The 21,285-nt window shown below is 45.0% G+C and overlaps 1 protein-coding gene and 1 long non-coding RNA gene across 5 annotated transcripts in view; one reads left to right on the top strand and one right to left on the bottom strand.

Moving 5' to 3' along the window:
- Positions 1 to 7,408, top strand: part of LOC109496599 — a 64,418-nt gene extending 57,010 nt beyond the window's left edge. For all 3 annotated transcript variants that reach the window (XR_002152762.3, XR_002740493.2, XR_006591148.1), the window contains 2 exons: positions 5,239 to 5,343; positions 7,197 to 7,408. This is a non-coding gene — a long non-coding RNA (uncharacterized LOC109496599). The remainder of the gene's footprint in view (positions 1 to 5,238; positions 5,344 to 7,196) is intronic.
- Positions 1 to 17,992, bottom strand: part of MTUS2 (microtubule associated scaffold protein 2) — a 394,139-nt gene extending 376,147 nt beyond the window's left edge. For both annotated transcript variants that reach the window (XM_045047752.1, XM_045047789.1), the window contains exon 1: positions 17,756 to 17,992. The gene's annotated coding sequence lies outside the window, so the exon portion shown is untranslated. The remainder of the gene's footprint in view (positions 1 to 17,755) is intronic.
- Positions 17,993 to 21,285: the final 3,293 nt, after the last annotated feature.

Here is a 21,285-nt window from a genome sequence, read left to right as displayed (position 1 = left end):
TGGGGTTTTTGTGTGTTTTATTTGTCCCTTCTCCCTCACCCCAAGACACATTAACACCCCGGTCTAGGTCTTGCCATTCCTTCCAACTAATCCTGCCCAAATACACACACACCCGTACGTGTGTGGGCACTCTCGCTCCCTGGCATTCTGCCCTTCTGTTCTTCCCATTGGTGCTCACGGTCTTCCTCTCCCCACCCCAACCTCCCCTGCCTCCGTCCCTATCTCCCACGTTCCTCTTCTCCCTCTTTGCCTCCTTCCAGGCCTGTCTTCAGTAAGCCACTGATGCCCCGGGTCCAGCTTCACCCCAAGAGAGCCCTCAGGCCTCACCAAGATGCTCACACTCTGATCCCTGACACCGAGGGGATTCTCAGTGAATTCATCTTTATTTCTTTATGCGAGTTAAAACACGTTTTCCTGGAAGACACACATATCCTCTGGGCACAGATACAAAAAGCATGTAGACAAATCAGTAAGACAGCAGTTTAAAAGAACACCGTGCTCTCTGGGTCAGAAAGCAGGCGTCCCAGAAAGCCAAGGAGAGCAAGAAATCCCACAAATATGGGCCATCCACAGAAAGTGAGTGCCTCTAATTCTCTGTGGGCAGAATTATAAGCATGAAGCCAAGAGCCCTCTGGTTTGAACTGTCGAGGCCGGGAGAAAGAAAGAAAGGAATTATTTTCACCAATGACGGACAAATCCAGAGGGTCATACACAGCAATCCACATGTGATCGTTAGAGAGTGACAAACAGGTAGGTGTCAAATCAGTGTCTTGCTAGAAAAGAGCTGTATTTTACTTTTTAAAGAATTACATAATAAATATCTTTTTCTTTCTCAGTAAGCAATAAAGGTCACTCACTGGTAAGGGAATGGAAAGCTAGGACTTTCTACGGGCCAAGTATCATTCTTAGCACGAATTCATAGTCATAAAATTTAACTTAACTTTTAAATTATAACTCATTTTGTTTAATCTTTAGCTTTAATTCAAGTTAAGCTATTTAATACTTGTGATGGCCTCCGGAGACAGATCTTAACATCCCCTTGCTGCTTCTCTGCTCTCCGAGTAAGGAGACGAAAGCACAGAGAGGGCAACATTCCCAAGGTCACACAGCCAAGAACTGGCAGAGCAGAAACAGAGACAGGAAGTCAAATCTGTGCAGAAAGTGGAAGCTTCACAAGGAAAAGCTGCCTTTCGGTGAAGTGGCGGAGATCCCAAAGAAAGAATAAAAGGAAACGATACTATCATAAGACCAAGAATAGAGAAGCAAAACCAGAAACCAAAAAAAGGAGAGAAAGCTCACATAACAAGAGGAGAGCATTTAAGAACCTTCTGCAGGGGCGCCTGGGTGGCTCAGTCGGTTAGGCGTTTGCCTCTTGATTTGGGCTCAGGTCATGATGTCATGGTTCTTGAGATGGAGCCAGCCTGGGATTTTCTCTCTCCCTCTCTCTCTCTGCCCCTTCCTCGTGCTCCCTCCCTCTCAAAACAAACAAACAAACATTTCAAAAGAAGAAGAAAAAAAAACCCTTCAGTTCTAGAAGGCAAAATGTCATACAGGAGGTGATGTTTCCTCTTTCTCTTCTTGCCAAGACTCTACATCTCCCCCCTAGAGCTGCATCACATGGCCACAAGTCAATCACAGGGTCAATATGAGCAAAAGTTTTTGTTTTTGTCTTTTTCTGGATCTGGACTTCAATCCAAGGCATCCAACTAAGATAAACATGTTTTCCCCAATATGAAACACGATCATACAAATTCAGACTCCTCATACAGGATTGTACGATTAAACAAGAAACAAAAATATGTCGACCAACCGTGCTAACCACCCCCACGTGAGGTCCATTTTCCCAGAGTGAGGCATGCAATTTTCATGTACTTCATATGTTACTATAGAAAGTTATGAATGATGACCTGAGAGGTCAATGAGATTTTATCTGGGGAAAAAAAAATCCATTAATTAACTCCTGGGTCCAAAAGGAATTTAATGATTTTATAGGTTCCTAGTCTCTCTGATGCTTCATAGTCTTCCAAGGGATCACCCCTGGTGCTAAGGTGAAAACGCCCGTGTCAGGAGATCCACCAGCTTTCTTGGCAGCCTATCAGCCCTCCAGGCAAGGCCACTGTCAAACTAGCCCGGAGTGGAGATCTGCCTCTTTAGAGCAATACAAGGCAATCCTTCTTCCACCAGGAACAACACTTCAGGTCTCTCCGAAGAGCTATTATGCCCCCCTTTCTCATCCAAACCTATTCTCTTTGTGAAAGAACTCAGATTCTCCCAATTGTTGGCGCAGGTTTAAGAAACTCCCACCATCTAAGCCCATACCCCAGGCAGCCTATAGTCCCTCCTGAACAGCATACAACTGCACAAAATACTCTAGCTCTGGGTGCATCATCCAGGGTCCTGTGAAAGCAAGACTTGCATTCACTCAGTTATACCTCTAACCACACGATCTAAAAGAGTGGCCTCTCTCTCCATGGATACATGAATAACCCTGTTGATTCCACATCATCAAATAAAATGCCAAAGTCCTATATGAGTCACTCCTAAACGACAGGGACTCAATCCTAGAAATCTGTAACTGGCTTGTAGCATCCATGGGTAGGACCATAAAAGTGTACCTGTGGAGCTTCATCTTGTTGGTCCACTGTTGTCCATTGTTCAGTTGTCCACTGTCCACTGAAGTCCATTGTTCTATGCTGTTTAAAACTTTTTGGGCCCATCCTTAATTTTTCATCCAAAATATTTGCAATCCATTCTGTTTCCGTACCATCTTTGCAGAGGTAAGTGTGCCCTCCTTACTATCATTTCGCTGCTTTGTCAGCAAAACAGGGTAGGAGGCAAAGCAGCAGGTTCTCATCTGCTGATCAACACTCCATGGGCACATTCACGTAGGCACCCCTCCACCCTCTGGGCCCTGCAGCTACTGCACGTGTCCCCACGTGGTCCATGAGAACATTGTAAGAGGAGAAACTTCTGCGGGATGTGTTGCTGAGATAATTATAATACTGCCTCTCTTCCAACAGAGGATGAGAGGAAATCAAAGTAAAGAAAGAAAATGAAACTGTCTCCCTTGGTCTGGTCTACACACTACCCAAAATTCTCCCAAGGACCACTGTTCATTTTTCTCAGTATTCATAATTTATCCATCACCAACGCTTTTTAAAATTCAACATGGGCTCAGCATCAGGTTCACGAGCATGTAGTTTGAGGACCACATCATCTCCTTGCCAACAGACAAAATGTTTTTGCCCGTCTTTACCAATGAGGCACCGCTTCAGCTCTCCCCAACTCACCGTCTCTGATGATGGGACCTTCTCATCTAGAAATCCTTCAATTGAATGCATACACATTTCTGAGTCATTAAGTGGACTGATAACATCTACATGCTCGAATATAATCTCTTCATTCATCTTGCACCAGTACCGTGTTTGTTCTGTCCAGTACGGCATGAAAGGCATTCTCAGATAAAGAGAAGCCCCCAGTTGACCGACCATGTCTGTGCCACCTACTACTATGACAATCGTGAACTAACCTGGCTGAATGACAGGGGAAAGCCAAATGTCTCAGCCTGACATTCACGGTCTGATGAATGCTGAGCCCACATGTGCTTCCAGACTTCTCAATCCCCCTCACTCTTCTGTTTAAAATTGCCCCTGCTACCCAACAGCTTCACCTTCTGAACTCAAAGGCCACCTCCTCCGTGAAGACTTTGCTAGATTTTCTCCCCTCTTCCCTCCCAAAAAGGTGGGGAAGGGGCTAGATATTGTCTCTCTATGCCTTCAATCCCCAGATGTTTCCTTTTAGCACTATTAAACTATGGCTTTTGTTTTTTATTTTTTAAGTTTATTTATTTATTTTGAGAGAGAGGGAGTGAGCATTAGCAGGTGAGGGGCAGAGGGAGACAGGGAGAGAGAGAACCCAAGCAGGCCCTGCACTGTCAGAGTAGAGCCCGACACGGGGCTCGATCTCACGAACCACGAGATCATGACCTGAGCTGAAATCAAGAGTCAGACACTTAGCCAACTGAGCCACCCAGGAGCCCCATGCTTTTTACATTATAGTTACGTATATCCTACTTTATTATAGCTAAGTGTACCTTTTGATTACAGTCATCTATGTCTTATTTTTATTATACTGGCATGTGTGTCTTCTTTCTTTTTTTTCTGGCTATATTGACTTATTTATTTAATTTTTTTAAGTTACATCCAAATTGGTTAGCATACAGTGCAACAATGATTTCAGGAGTAGACTCTTTAATGCCCCCTACCCATTTAGCCCATCCCCGCTCCCACAACTCCTCTTTATTAAATTATAAGCTCACTAGGTTGGAGTCTAACAGCTCAGACACTTCTGTTTCCCACGCAGGGTCTGGGACAGGACTTTACACGCAGTAGGCACTTGTGATGAAGCAATCTCCTTTCAACTTGAGCTCAAAATGGCCAACGTTTACATCACTTTCAGTACAGCACAGGCTCTACTTTTTTCTTTTCAGTCTTTTAACATGGACATTCTAAAGCCACCCTTCCCAGCTGATTAGGCAGCCTCACTCCAGGAGGGTTGTACCAGAATATTCAACAGAGGTGATGTAAGAAAAAAAAAGTACATTCTGATTGTCATGATTTGATTTATACTTGCTATAATATTTAATTCAAAAATAAATGAAGTTTGGGGGGATTTTTATGTTATTAAAAAGAGCACTGGGTTTTAAAAGACTGAAAAACAATATTCCACAGCCTTCCTTAGCGGCCAGGTCTGCTGTGGAATGCTTTGCCAGTATGTGAATTTTCATATAAATGCTCAAGCACCGTGCCTTTGAATATAAATGCAATTCCATCCAACTTAATAAAATGTATCTGCCGAAGAAGTTCCAGCTGCAACTCCTACCATGCGATAAATTATCCTTTGCAACTTTAGCATACAGACAAGTGTGTAAGATACGAGCCCAAAATATAATCTATAATAATATTGCAAATATTGTAAATATAAGAGTAATGCAAAAAAGTCAACACATCAAATTTCACATTTTAGTTGACATTTTTACGGACCATATATTTGGGGTCTATCATGTTCCACGACATTTAGTAAGATAATTTTATATGAAGTTACTTGCAAATATTTACGTAAAAGTCGCTGTATCCATCCGCTTTAGGAAGTTCCATGGTAATCATTCCTCCGTATTTTCTGCAACAGAATAGCCACGTTCTTGGTCCTCTTTTCTAACGCTATGTTTATTTGCAACAGGTACAAGCACAGGTATCCTAAAACTTGAGGCACTGCAGACCCAATGAATGTTTCAAGTCGTTTCACTATAGTATGGTTCCGAGTGGTATTGCTGGGTGAGGAACGGTAAATATTGGGGATGCTGTAGCTATCTGTGGTGCTGAATTCTGTGAAAGCTGCAAAATCGTGTAGAAATATAACAGCTCTCTGGAGCCTGCTTTACTCTCCTTATCGATGTGCATGACATGAGTTGTACATCACATTTTATTCCAATATAGAAACAGGACAGTGCTCAGAAGGAATATACACATATATATGTTTTAGGTAGCAGAGGCTATTTTAGCTTTATTTTGCTCTGGTAAAAAGAGTGAAGAACAATATATACATAAATGGAATGCTGCTATGTGCCCCTTCACAGAGCCAATAAAAGAGGCAAGTTGACTTTTCACAGGTTACACCTATGAAAAACATTAAGTTGATGTCTAAAGTGTCTCCAGTAAAAATCTGCATGTTTGTCTGCAGTGAGCTTCATTTGCATCTGCCAACAAAAAAGCACTTCCCTTTAAAAAATGCATCCCTCCCTTCCAGGGCAGAATTTCACCCAGAAAATATAGGGTGTTCATTTCATGCATATTATGCTAAATAGTTACTTCTTTAATGTTTATTTACTTTTGAAAGAGAGAGAGAAAGACAGAGCATGAGCAGGGGAAGGGCAAAGAGAGAGAAGGAGACACAGAATCCGAAGCAGGCTCCAGGCTCTGAGCTGTCAGCACAGAGCCTGGCGTGGGGCTCGAACTCACAAACTGTGAGATCATGACCTCAGCCAAAGTCGGACATTTAACCGCCTGAGCCACCCAGGCACCCCACTTTCTTTTGTTTTTGTCTTGAATGATTTTTTTTTCCAAAATGGAAATACTGACATAGCCAATCATTTAAAAAATGATCTTGAATATAAAAAAAAAGGTAAATATACCAAAGTCCCTTACTCTCCCCCCAAGAACAGAGTTGAGTATCCCAGATTTTTTTTTTTTTACACTTAGAGAATGAGTTCCATAACTCCAATTTTTCACTTTACATGTCACGGACACCTCCTCACATAAATACATGTAATAAATAGCCTATCATTTTTTTAAATGGTCATTTTTTACCATAATTTACCCATCTATTCTCCTACTGTTTAGATTTTAAGTTGTTCTGATTTTGCCTTTTCAAATAATTTTTCACAGAAAACTGCTGAATGCTTATCTTTACTGAACCTCTTATTTCCTTAGTATCTATTCCTAAAGGCAGAACCACTGTGTAAACAGGTGGACGTGTTTGCACGTTCATACGCAACTCTGGGCTCTGTGAGAGGCTTGGTTTTGTTTACAGGTGCACGTCCTGTGCTTAGACTATATGCCGGGGCCTGGCACATAAAGGATGCCCGTTCGTTACACGAATACATATTGCTCTCAAGAAAAAAGTCTCCGGCTTCATTCTATCTCCCTATTTCTAGCGCTATCTCCTCTCTCTTGAAACTTTGTAACTAGAACGACCAGATCATTTACCATTCAAATAGGGACACTTTTAAGTTTCTGCTAAGTTTCTCAGATCCACAGATGAGTGCAAACATAGAGTATCTGTCTTTCTCTGCCTGACTTACTTCATTCAGCATAACACTTAACAGAAGACCATGGGGGAGGGGAAGGGGGAAAAAAAGTTACAGAGAGGGAGGGGGGCAAACCGTAAGAGACTCTTGAGTACTGAAAACAAACTGAGGGTTGACGGGGGGTGGGGAGAGGGGAAAGTGGGTGATGGGCATGGAGGAGGGCACCTGTTGGGATGAGCACTGGGTGTTGTATGGAAACCAAACTGGACAATAAATTATATTTAATCAGAAAAAACCAAATAGGGACATTTTTGTCTTGCTTAGGAATCTTTTCCAATTTTTTAAATCAGAGTCTAAGTATCCAGCAAAATTCACTCTTTTCTCTGTGCAGTTCTGCAAATTTGGCAAACGTATGCTGTCCTATGGCCACCACCAGCACAGTCAAACAAAACGAACACTTCCACGAACTCCAAAAATTGCCCCAAGCCGTTTTGTAGATCAACCATTCCCTGATCCCTAGTCCCTGCCAACCAATAATCCGGTCTCTGTTCCTAGGTTTTGCCTTTTCCAGAATGTCAATTAAATGTAACTACACAGTGTGAAGCCTTTGTATCCAGCTTCTTTCGGCACCGTGCATCCGAGATTCATCACGGTGTTGGGTCTATCCGTAGCTGTTCCCTTTTATGGCTAAATAAGGCTCTGTGCTACGAACCACAGTTTATGTAGCTGTCTTCCAGTTGAGGGACACTGAGGTACTTCCAGGTTTGGGCAACTGTAAAGAAAGATACTAGAACATTCACGCACCAGTGTTTGCATGAAACTGGGCCACTCTGGGGAGTTCCAAAACGCTAAACCAGACAGAATGCCATGACACCAAGCATGAACTGTACATATGGTCACTCTGCTTAGAACACACTTCTCACCACCCAAGGTTATCTGATCCTGGTACCCATTTATTATCTGCCTTTCTGCATCCCATATAAGCTCTGGGAGGGCAGGCACCTCCTCCTCTGTTCGCCACTCTATTCTAGAGCCTAGAACAGTAGCTGGCCTGTGGGAGGAACTCAAAAGCATTTTTTAACTGAATACAGTTCGCTCAACCCTAGGAATTTGTTTTCAGTACCTAAATGACACTTTCTCTTACCAGGTGCTGTTTTCAGTGTTTTGTTGCACTTAATCCATAACAATCCCAGGGCTACATATTATCGCTGTGTTTTACACAGCGAGGCAGAGAGAAGCGAAATCACTTCTGAGCCTAAGTGCAAAGGGCTGGACTCTGAACCCCCAGGCGGGCTCTTAAGCCACCATGCTAAGCTTCGGTGGAATCGTCAGCTTTTAAACTTGATAGGGTGTAAAAAGCCTTATTATTTTGTTACTTTACCTCTAGTCAAGTTACATTTCATACGCTGTTTGGCCATCTGCATTTCTTCTCTCACACTGTGTGTCTCCGAGGCGAAAATATTTTTAACGGTAGACATGGGAGACAAGCTATTTCCAGAATGCAGGTGATATCGAGAGAGAATGAGATAATCGTGTTTAAGGACCTGTTCCAGAGAACGAGGGCCAGACAGGAGACCTCTTGGCCACGGCCCGCCTCGCAACGCCCATCCCAGCTCTCCCAAGGCTCCCTTTTTTGGATTATTGGTTCTGTCATCTACCTCACCACCACAGCTGAAACTAAGAGCTTCCTTGGCCCTTTTAACTCACACCCCACCCACCGGTGAGGGCTATCGGATGGGCTTCCCAAGGGCATCACCAGCCCGCCCGCTTTTCTCCCTCTCTGCCTCCACATCATCTCCCACGTAAGCCACTTATAAGTCTCCTCCCAGATCTCCTGGCTTCCAATCTTGCTTCTCTAATGAGCCATTTCCCCTTCACAAGGCATCTAGAGTGGTATCTTGGCATGTTAACGGTCACTTCACGGCCACAAACCCTCCCATGGCCTCCTTGCTGGGACCTGTGTGGCCCTGCGAAATCTCCCCTCACCCCCTCCTCCCCTAGCAGCCTGCCCACTGACTCCGCATTGTTCTCCACTGTTTGCACACTCCATGCCTGGCTCTTCACACGGATGGACCCATCCTACATATCAGGGGTCATCCTGAACGTGCCCTCCCCAGACAGACTTTCCTTGAGGTGCATCGTCTTTCCCCGGCCACAGTCTGTGCTTCTTCCCAGCCTTCTTCCGTTATTCTCCACGTTTATTTGTTCATTGTCTTCCTCTTCCAATAGGACATGAGCTCTGTGAGGATAAGCAAGGGTTGCATCCGCCCTGCTCACCATCGATCCCCAGTGAGCGGAACGGTGTCCAACAACTTCAGGCACTCACTAAATATTGTTGAATTAATACAGTAGCACACGGAATCTCTCCTAACTTACTTGGCTCTCTGGGTAACGCCTTGCTGAGCATATATCCGTCACAGAATGTCACTGAGTATTTGAGATGGAAAGGAACAGAGACGTGAATTATGTCAAGCCTCTCGCTTTACACGAGGAGGATGAAGCCCAGGGAGACTCGGGCCGAGTCCGCCAGCTGAGACCTGTCACAGCCACACGGGGGCCGGGCGCCCATGCCAAGACTAGCACCTGGCCCCTTCCGCAGACCGTGGACTCCCCCAGACAGCCTCGCATGTTAGGAAGATGAGAGAAAAAAAGGTTACGTGGGGACAGGACTCAAAGGGCTCTGAGACAGACCCAAATGACTGAGCATCAGCTGATGCAAAACACAGTACAGGAACAATTAAAAGATGAGTAAAAGAAAAGTCTGGGGGCACCTGGGTGGCTCAGTTGGTTAAGCGTCCAATTTTGGCTCAGGTCATGATCTCGGGGTTCGTGGGTTCGAGCCCCACATCGGGCTCTGTGCTGACAGCTCAGAGCCCGGAGCCTGTTTCAGATTCTGTGTCTCCCTCTCTCTGACCCTCCCCTGCTCATGGTCTATCTCTGTCTCAAAAATAAATAAAAACATTAAAAAATTTAAGGGGCGCCTGAGTGGCCCAGTCTGTTGAGCATCCTACTTCGGCTCAGGTCATGATCTCATGGTTCATGGGCTCGAGCCCCACATCAGGCTCTGTGCTGACGGCTCAGAGCCCGGAGCCTGTTTCAGATCCTGTGTCTCCCTCTCTCTCTGCCCCTCCCCCATTCATGCTCTGTCTCTCCCTGTCTCAAAAATAATCATTAAAAAAATTTTTTCCCTGAATCCTTAGGGAAACTGCGATCTCCTGAGGGGAAGGGGATATAACATGCAGACAGCTAGTAACTGTGGTAACAATAGCAAGGCAGGGTGTGATAAAACATGCAGTTAAGGAGAAATTCTAAGTAACACGTAATGACAAGAAGGAAGCAGAAATTACATCGGAGGGGCTGGGGCAAATTAGATCTTTGCCCCTTCTTGCAACGCATGAATTTGTGCCCCTGCGTTGTGGGTAGGGGTGCATCTGTCTGTGTGTCCGTGTTTGTGGTTAGGGGTGCGTTTGTCTGTGTGTCCGTGTTTGTGGGTAGGGGTGCATCTGTCTGTGTGTCCGTGTTTGTGGTTAGGGGTGCGTTTGTCTGTGTGTCCGTGTTTGTGGGTAGGGGTGCATCTGTCTGTGTGTCCGTGTTGGTAGATAGTTTTCCAAAGACCACCGCCGTGTACCAGACATACATACACCAGACTTATTGTGGCATTCGAGGCCTGGGTATTGGATTTGTAGGTGAGGCTGGGGTCACACGTCTCCCTTTCTTCCCCCAGTGACCCACTTCCTCGCTGTCTCTTTACCTGTATTTCCCCCAGTGGCGAAGAGGTAAGAAAAAAAGCCTCTGTGAAACTCAAATCTGTCAAACGCTGCTTGCTCCAAAAAAAGGATTTCGTGATGAAAGGGGACAAAATAATAGCTGAAATGAGGCATGGGGACTATCTATGGATTTCACATCTGCTTACCAGAAAAACTGGGAGTTATCTGATCTGGTGAAGGAAGAAAAAGCCTGGCATTTTCAAAAGGCAGCAAGAACAACTGAATTTGTCAAGAGCTGGTGATAAATTCTCTGCCATTCTTTGAGACCACTGAGAAAGGCTGATACGTCAAAGACTAATATTCCATCTACAAAATACCAGATAAGATCCAAAGTCTTCCAACAACATTTTTCTGTGCTTGTATTTATTAATAAGAGGCTAAAGAGAGAGAGACAGACATTGACTTCAAATCTCGATGAAATCAAATACTTTTCGATCTATGAAAAAGAAAATATATGTAGGCATTTCACATGGCTTCCCAGGGGCTGAGTCAGACAAGGTTTCTGTTATGGACTTGTTGGAGGAGAAGGCAGCGGTGTCTTAAGAGTGGAGTTCAAGTGTATGTTTGCAAGGCAGGCACTTTCTCCTTCTCCAGTGGCTATTTGGCCTTTTAACTCACACCTGGTTGCTTCACTCCCTATGCTACCTGCCCGGCACCTAAAGGCAACTGAGGCCCCACTCCCAGAGCACTCTTCTTATCTACCCGCCCAAGTATTGAGATAACACTGATATTCATCAAGTATTTCCTGCTTTGTTTCTAACCACAAATGCCTTATGTGAGTATTCTCCACAAACCCACTCCCTCCTTTCTTTCCTACCACTGGTCTTAGGGCCCAAACCACTTCTATAATGTGGATAATGGGTCAAACAGTTCTAGGGGAATCCTTAAATCTACCCGAGCAGGTGGGCCAGGAGGTCGATTCCTGGGGAGGGTATGGGGGTGACTTCATGGAAGCAGAGAGGGCAGTACAGACACGTCCTCAAACTCCTCTGCTAGGTCCCACTCGACCCAGCTTCTCCCAGTGGGTTCATTTCAACGCGGTAGGCACGCTTGATCTATACATCCCTGACTCTCTGCTGTGTGTTAGGCCCCGAGAATGGACATCAGCACTCACAACAGGGATGGCACATGACCTTCATTTATCTGCAGGACTGCAGGCTGTAAACCTCGGGATTCCCTGCTACCTGAAGGGAAGCAGGAACTCTTCGTAACGTCATCAGGGATAAAGCGAGAATCACCTCCAGCTCACACGCCTGTACCGGGTCACTCAAAATGGGGTCTTTCAGCTCATTCTCTTTCGGGAAGGTGCATTTCTTTTTTTCTCTCATCACAAGCAGACAACCTGTCTTCTGTCAAATGAACGAGACAGCTCGCACGATGAAGATGAACATTTAACACCACGATGCAGCCCAAGCAGAGGAAGTTTGCAAACAACCAGAAAGTAGTAAAATCTACTGCATGGTGACTGCGGAAACCAGCAACCCAACGAAAAAGTACAAAGCTCATGTCCCAGGGCTTCTTGCTGGAAGTCTCTGTATTGTCATTAATTATACCATGTAATGAACTAGGCATTTTGGAACACCATGCTTGGAATGTCTTTGTCTTTAAGGAACAGATAAAGAAATGACGATAAACAGAAAAGGAAAGAACACAGCACTTGGTTTGGAACCAATTTGCCCTAGAAACGTGCAAGAGAAACAGATGATCTATGCCAGGGAGAATGAGTCGTGTTTCCATACAATTGAGATAAAGGAATAATATCGCTTTAGTTAACTTGTAGGAAGCCTCACTTCACCAGAGCTTGAATAGTTAAAAAAAAATCTTATATTCCCCCCAAAATTCGAGATGGCTTCCTTCCTTAAAGAGTAACATGTCGGTATGTATTTGAATAGCACCCAGCCTATAATCCCAGGGTGGAAAACTGGCTTGCCAGCATTTCCGGGATAGGGCACAGGCTGCGTGCATCTTGCTTATCAAAACAGACACATTTCGTAAGCAACAGAAATCAAACATTCCCAGAAAGCACAGACTTGAGTGAGCAGGGCTTTTAATGGGCATGTTTTAAAGATCTAAAGTCACAGTTTAAAACTTCACTGTCAAGTAACACGAGATACCCCCGAATCTATTTTAATCAAAGACTCTCAAAGAAAGGCTGTGAGTCTCATGCTCATTTTTCAAATAAAACTGCCAAGAAGTTGGTTATTGATCCACAATCACATCCTCTCACATGTATGATCTGTGTAGCATGGGGGGGAAAGAAAGAGAGCAATGTGTTAATTTCCCCTCCCTGACGTAAGGTCCTGACAATGTGTTAATTTCCCCTCCTTGACAGCTTCCAATAAGGCTCCCGATACCGTGTCCCTGGGTACTTCTCCTCTGACCCGGGCAGCTCGCCTGCAGGAGCAAGCCGGACTGCCTTCCATCCGATTTCTGGGACTCGCACATTTACGCACGGACTACCCTCCTCCTGACCAGGGAAATTTGTTCCAGCTTTACTCGTAAGGGCCCTTCCCAATTAAAGTGTGAAGACAGCTCTGAGGGGGAGGAGAAAACCAGAAATCTGTTTGACATTGCTCTTCACAGGAGCACTCTCTGACCTCAATAGGAGTCGTGCAGCAGCGAGCAAATCACAAGAAAACCTCTCCCCAGCAGCCTCCCGACCACACAGACAGGCTGGGCGCAGGGCTCCTGAGAGCGTGCCCAACCCCAAGGAAAGGAAGTTAGAGTAGCATTAGCCCAAGGAGGCCGAGGGCTAGAGCCTGAGAACGTGTCAGGAAGGAGGGAGGGACAGAGGTACCCCCGAATGACAGGTCCTCTGATTAATGAGAAAAGGATAAAGTAATAGTGGAAAATTAATACAAATTCTCTATTTTCTGCTCTCAACACGCCAGCTGCAGCAAAGGAACACAACGCATAACGCATGGCTCCAGATTCCGATCTCATTCCCAAATGTGAATGAGCAGTTAAGAACTACCAAATATATAAGAAAGCTTATGATAAAAAAAGACAAGGCATTAAAAAATGCCGAAAATGGGGCTCCTGGGTGGCTCAGTCGGTTAAGCGTCCGACTTCGGCTCAGGTCATGATCTCAAGTCCATGAGTTCGAGCCCCGCGTCAGGCTCTGGGCTGACGCTTGGAGCCTGGAGCCCGCTTCAGATTCTGTGTCTCCCTCTCTCTCTGCCCCTCCCCTGTTCATGCTCTGCCTCTCTCTGCCTCAAAAATAAATAAACGTTTAAAAAATTTTAATACAAAAATGCCGAAAATGGAAGAACACCTTTTAGAAATTTGTTTTGATTTACATAAATAAAATACACTTGTTGGCACGCACTTATGAGTTTTGACAGGTGCACGGAGTAACCACCAACACAAGCAAAATACACAACACGTGCATCACCTCAAAAGCCTCTCGTGTCACTCCCTTGGATTCAGCCCCTCCCCCACCAACACTGGTCTATTCTCCATCCCTGCAGTTTTTTTTTTCCAAAATCTTACACAAATGTAGTTATAAAGCACGCAGCCTTTGAAGTCTTGCTTCTTTTAATACAGATGAGTGTAGATAAGTTACTCATTACTACATTATTTTATTAATGGGATTTGTTGTGATTATGTTAATATTGCAAATATTCATACAGAATGCATGTTGCATTCTAGATCTATCCGTATTATTACATATATCAGTAGTTTGCTCCTTTTTATTCGCAAGTGGTAGTCCACTGTATGGCTGTACCACAATTTGTTTATCCATTCAGTGGGTGGAAAACTGAAGAAAACATCTCAAAATTCTAACTAATTCCCTCAGACATAGGAGGGTCCATAAAACAAGAAAGGGACAGTCAGAAAATACATAAGAGCTCAGAGAAATTAAAAATATGATCATTAAAATGTAAAAATCGATAGAAGGCTTTAAAGATAAAATCTAAGGAAACCATCAAAACCCTAGAGGAGAAAACAAGAAAAGACCTCTCTGACCTCAGCCGCAGCAATTTCTTACTTGACACATCCCCAAAGGCAAGGGAATTAAAAGCAAAAATGAACTATTGGGACCTCATGAAGATAAAAAGCTTCTGCACAGCAAAGGAAACAATCAACAAAACTAAAAGGCAACCAACGGAATGGGAAAAGATATTTGCAAATGACATATCGGACAAAGGGCTAGTATCCAAAATCTAAAAAGAGTTCACCAAACTCCACACCTGAAAAACAAATATCCAGTGAAGAAATGGGCAGAAAACATGGACACTTCTCTAAAGAAGACATCCGGATGGCCAACAGGCACATGAAAAGATGCTCAACGTCAGTCCTCATCAGGGAAATACAAATCAAAACCACACTCAGATATCACCTCATGCCAGTCAGAGTGGCCAAAATGAACAAATCAGGAGACAATAAATGCTGGAGAGGATGTGGAGAAACGGGAACCCTCTTGCACTGTTGGTGGGAATGCAAATTGGTGCAGCCGCTCTGGAAAACAGTGTGGAGGTTCCACAAAAAATTAAAAATAGACCTACCCTATGACCCAGCAGTAGCACTGCTAGGAATTTACCCAAGGGATCCAGGAGTACTGATGCATAGGGGCACCTGCACCCCAATGTTTATAGCAGCACTCTCAACAATAGCCAAATTTGGAAAGAGCCTAAATGTCCATCAACTGATAAATGGATAAAGAAATTGTGGTTTCTATACACAATGGAGTACTACGTGGCAATGAGAAAGAATGAAATATGGCCCTTTGTAGCAACGTGGATGGAACTGGACAGTGTGATGCTAAGTGAAATAAGCCATACAGAGAAAGACAGATACCATATGTTTTCACACTTATGTGGATCCTGAGAAACTTAACAGGAACCCATGGGGGAGGGGAAGGAAAAAAAAAGAGAGAGAGAGAGGCTAGAGTGGGAGAGAGCCAAAGCATAAGAGACTCTTAAAAACTGAGAACAAACTGAGGGCTGATGGGGGGTAGGAGGGAGGGGAGGGTGGGTGATGGGTATTGAAGAGGGCATCTTTTGGGATGAGCACTGGGTGTTGTATGGAAACCAATTTGACAATAAATTTCATATATTAAAAAAAATAATTAAAAAAAATTAAAAAAAAATAAAGATAAAATCTAGGCAATCTCTCTGAAACTAGAACCCAGAAAGGAAAAACTAACCAAGATAGAATAATTAGTGCACAGTGTGGAAGCTCTAAATTCTAACAGAATTGCAGAAAGATGGAAAAAGTGAAGAATACAAAAAACACAAGGAGCAAATTACCAAAGAAACAGAACAAGAAAATTCTCAGCACTGAAGAACACAAGTTTAGAAAGACCCACCAACAGCCTAGAAAATAAAAACTGCATATTGCAAGGCATAGCATCATGCAATTTTAGTGCCCCACAAATAAAGAGAAGTTTCAGAGAGATAAACTAGATCACAGATAAAAGCAGTCATTCTGGAAACAGATTTCTAAACAGTAATAATAAATACTTAAAGTCAGGGGAGCAATGTTAACAGTCCAAGCAATAATGATTTTACTTAGAATTCTATATCCTGCTAAACTATCAACTGAAGTGTGAGTACAGAATAAATTCATTTTCAAACACACAATAATTCAAATAGATAATTTCCCAAACCTCTAAAGGATATGTTTTTGAAAAATGAATATATAAGTGAAGAATAGAGGGGATCCAGGACAAGAGGACCAAAAGAAAGCCCTAGGAAGACAAGGGTGCCAGGCCCAGAGATAAACCAGCTCAGGTGTGGGAGGCAGAGCGATTGAGAAAAATGCAATGGGTGGCCCTGTGGCATTTGGATATTTGTGTTTAGTAAGCGTTCTGCTGGTTCTTGGAACTCTTTTCTCCAACTGATAGGAGAGGCCATTTCTTCTTTGTTTGCCTAAGAACAAAGAAACCTTCCCCAGAAACAACCCCTACAGGCTACCCCTTGCAGGGCGGGGGGAACTGGGCCATGGTGACTGGCTTGGCATTGAAAGGACTGAGTTAAGTGCAAAGGGGTGGACATCAGAACAAAATCAGGCTCCAGCCAGCAAGGAGGAAGAGGAAGTCGTTGTTGGATGGCAACAGGCAATGCCCCCACGTCACAGGTATTAACCTTAGACAGGAAAAAGTTACATGAGAAAATAAACGAATCATCGTAGTACACCAATGGGATCATCAGTGAATTACATGTAATCATGGAAACAGTGTGACTTACCCAAATTTTGGAAGGCTGGGGAAAGGGAAAACATGGGAGTCTGTAGTAGGAGAGCTGAACTCTGCTCTGCTTTGAGGAGAAACCAATGGATGATACCCCAAAAAAGACACAGAAGTACAGCATATTAGGACAGCTGTGGGGCTGGTGATCAGAAGAAATCCCCAAATTATCTGAAATCTGTTGCCTCTGTGGAGTAAGTTTTGAAACAGAGAAGGTGGGCAGAGGACCGCAGTTTCTTGTTATAAGCTTTTTATCATGATAAAAGAAGTTAAAAAGATGAAAACCACAATTTCCTTATGGAATATTTAAAGAAAACTGAAGCAGAGTGTGAAGATTTAGATCATCTTAATAAAGGACTCAAGTTATACACTCACCAAAAAAATCCACAGAGTGACTTTTCAGTTTTAATCTAAATTTAAAATTAAGGGATCTAAGACGATCGCTCTATTGGATGCCCAGAAACCAACAGATTGGCTGTTCTTCCTGGAACGACAAGCCAGCTGACACTGAAGCTGAGTCAGCAGGACGAAAAAACACTCCTAGTTCTGGTTTGTTCAGAGAAGAGCAGACCCCAGAGTCCCCAGTGACCTGAGCAGGTGAATGGAGACGGCATTCCTTCTGCCCCTGAGCTCACCAGGAGGGTTTGGAGGGAACGCTCAGCTTGAATAAGGAAGTTACAGTTTTGGAAGAGAGCCATAGATTTCGATATATCTGAATCAAATTTTAAGATTTTCCAGCTGCCTGTGGAATGGCAACTCAGAATGTCTCTGAATTTCCAGCATGTTCTATCAGAATACATCATGCTACCTAGAAGACACAGTCCCCCTGTGTCATTCCTTAGACAGGGAATAAATATTTGCCTAGCGTCAGAATGCCATGCGAGCATCACACAAGTAACTCAGGTCCTCCGGAATAAGGAATAAGGTCCCCTGCAGACAGGAACCCTGCGCTTTGAGTGGCTTCTGCCATCCCCTGGCTGTGTTCTCACTCACCAATCTCACTCAGCCTGTTTCCTCATCGGCATTTGAAGGCGGCCGAAAATAGCAGCTTGTAGTAGCAGGTTCTTGCGCGGCTAGAAGTAAGACGTGTAGCATGTGTGGTGGGTATGAAACAAATGATGGAAATGCTGCCCTGCATTAAAAAAGTACATCCAGGGGCGCCTGGGTGGCGCAGTCGGTTAAGCGTCCGACTTCAGCCAGGTCACGATCTCGCGGTCCGGGAGTTCGAGCCCCGCGTCGGGCTCTGGGCTGATGGCTCGGAGCCTGGAGCCTGTTTCCGATTCTGTGTCTCCCTCTCTCTCTCTGCCCCTCCCCCGTTCATGCTCTCTCTCTGTCCCAAAAATAAATAAACGTTGAAAAAAAAATTAAAAAAAAAAAAAAGTACATCCAGCCTCACGGCTACACGGTTGACGGGGCAACAGAAAAAAGGTACGAGAACAAGTTTTGGTGCTGTTTGCTCCCTCTTGTTCCTATCAGCACCTGGCCGAGCGCCCGGTTCCCACCTAACTTCTGCAGCAGCTCCGCACGGCCTCCCCGTTCCCCTTGCTCTCCCCTCTCTCTGCTCATTCTAGAAGCCAGATCTAGAGCTGCGCTTCCACCTCCACCTACCCTCTGCTCCCCGCTCTAGAACTTGCGCAGCCCGTAACACAGAATGAACACTGAGTCTCCGTTCCAGAGACTCACTCCATGTATAGAAAGGCCCTGGTGAAAGTGTCCCCTATGCAGGAGCTGCTCTTGAAAATAATTGGCCATAGGGGGCACGCGCGTGGGTGGCTCAGTCCGCTGAGTGTCCGACTTTGGCTCGGGTCGTGATCTCGTGGGATCTCGCGTGATCACGTCGGGCTCTGTGCTACCGGGCTCTGTGATCACGTCGGGCACGCGCGTGGGTGGCTCAGTCGGCTGAGTGTCCGACTTTGGCTCGGGTCGTGATCTCGCGGGATCTCGCGTGATCACATCGGGCTCTGTGCTAATGGGTTCAGAGCCTGAAGCCTGCTTCAGACTCCCATCTCCGTCTCTCTCTCCGCCCCTCCCTCCCTCTCTCTCTCATAAATAAATAGAAACATTTCCAAAAAATAAAATAAAATAATTGGCTGTTATCAGATAATCCAAGAACTGGTACTACGGGCCATCTGCCAGGACACAGAAATAGTTTCATTTTGAAAGAACAGATGACATAATACCGTTCCTTTCCCACATGATCTCCATGTGCACGTTTCTAGAGACCAGATTCTGTGCTTAGCAGAGTCTCAACAGCACATGGAAGCACCCGGATGAGTACTGCATACTAGGTTACTAGGTTAATTTTGGTTAGGAAAGAAGCAGGGTGGCAACTGTAACATGAGGACCATAAGATGCCTCATTGCCAAAGCCAAGTTCCCTGCTTGGTTGTGGCCAGAGGCCACAGGCCCACATTTTCTGGCTGTGCCTTGCTCAGGGCACTTAGTCCTTTCTGTCCTTGTTGTGCATCCTGATTGCTGTGTGTGCCCCACCTCCTGCCCCTCCCCGCCCTGCTTTGTTCACAAGACCTGGATGCCGGGTAGGGCAGGGTCCTTGCCTTTCAGCATCTGTGGATCCCTTCACCAGACCTGTCGAGTAACTCAGGCCCTCGATCAAGCTTGGCTGAATCGCAGATAAAACTTGTGATTTCTGATGGGGGGGGGGGGGGGAAGGACAACCACTGCCCCCCAAGCCATGTTTGTGAACTGCAGCCCCTCCCCTCTGACTGCTGGGCTTGGCACTCTTCCCTCCCCCAGAGCTCCTGCACCCCTCTCGGTCCACACAAGGCTGTGAGGGGACCCTCTGCCATCATGCTCCAGAGCTGGTGCCCCTGTCTATATTCATTACATATGCAGTGAGCACCTACTTTGTGTCAGAGGTGACAACAGTGGGAACAAAGAGGTACAAAGACAGGAATCCTCACTGCGGAAAGGCCCTTCCAGTCTGTAAGCCTGTGCCATCCCCATGGCCTCATCGGCTGCACCAGGGTGCAGGCCAGGTGACAGGGAAATTCCATCCCCCCCACCCGCCCTCTGAACCCCTCCTCCTTTGTTCTTCAGGACCTCTATCAGGAACCAGGCACCCCCATTCCTCTGAAACCCTACGCATTTCCTTTACTCCTTTCTCACGATCCATATCGGTTTCTATCTGGTACAACTATTTTCTATACCCTTATCTTTTCTTCTCTCCTAGAGAGTTTCATCTCCTTGAGACCAGGATCCCAGCCCAGTTCACCTCTGTACCCTTCAAACACCCAGAAAACGACCTCATCCAGGGCCAGTCCCCAGGCATATTTGCTGAAATGAACGTTCTTGCTTGATGGGCATGAGAAATTAAAACCCTGTTACTTTCTAACAACTGTTGTGGACTTAAACTTTACTAGATAGCTATGTAAACAAACATTCTGGACTATTATATTGGGTACTGTCTGATGATACAATTGGATATTCTGTGTTCAGATGATACAATTGGATATATTGTGTTCATTACACAACAGATTCATACTTTCTTCTTTTTTGCTTATTTGGATGCCAAGGACTACGTGCTATTCTTCTAGGATCTACTTTACAAAACAGTCATTTAAAGGCCAGAATTGCAGAAAGGTTTGTCTGGTATATAAATAAAGCATTTTGTGCATAAAAGCGACTCATTGGGAGTATTTTGAATATACTGCACAGAAAACACTGTAGGGCAAGGTTTTCAAAGTGGAATTAATTTAGTAAGTCATGACCCACATTAAAAAAAAATGACAGTGGAAACGATGAATTTATCATAGCCATGAGTAAAGTACTGTTTCCTAGATACTTTTTCAATTAAGAGTGTATGTGTGCGTGCACGTGCATATATCCTTTGCACATCGCAGACAAAAATGTTTGAGCAACACCATCGACAGGATATTTGTAATGGTTTCTGGCTGCTGGGAGTCAAACCAGGTTTCTATTTTTACATAATTCTCAATGCCGTCCGTCTTGGTGGAGGCAGGGAATCTCCATCTCATTCAGGAGGCTCATCCCCGCTTCCCCCCAGGAAAGTGAGCCAGCCTTGGGCAAATGGACACTCTCACCGGTGACTTTGAATCTCAGCACAATACACAAAGACAGAGGGGACAGCAAGACCAGATGTGAGACAGACCTGTGAGCATCAGAGATGGCACTTGGGGCACGGGCACCCACTGCCCCTGCTCACCGGCCCCTGCCTGCCCCGCCCAGATTTCCCCCACGCCCTTCCTGTGCTGCTCAGAGTTACCACAGTGGGCGTCCCTTGCTTGCAACCAAGCATCTAGAATGATACAAATATCATGCAAAGGAGTTAAGCCCTTTATTCTGTAGGAGATGGGAAACTCTGGCATAATTTTAAACCAGAAGAAAGAAACCAAGTGAGGCAGTCCTACAGAAACTGGGTTAGAGCCTAGAAATGTGGGGGGCAGAATAGACAGTTGGCCTAGATCAGGCAAAGGTTGGGGACCTGAACCCACAAACGGCATTGAAGACAAATCCCATTAATACCTTCTGCGTGAAATTCACGGC

The sequence above is a fragment of the Felis catus genome, chromosome A1, assembly GCF_018350175.1.
Source record: "Felis catus isolate Fca126 chromosome A1, F.catus_Fca126_mat1.0, whole genome shotgun sequence".
NCBI classification, from domain to species: Eukaryota; Metazoa; Chordata; class Mammalia; order Carnivora; family Felidae; genus Felis; species Felis catus.
Note: the sequence above shows the minus strand (reverse complement) of the source record. Positions and strands in the feature narration are given on the sequence as shown.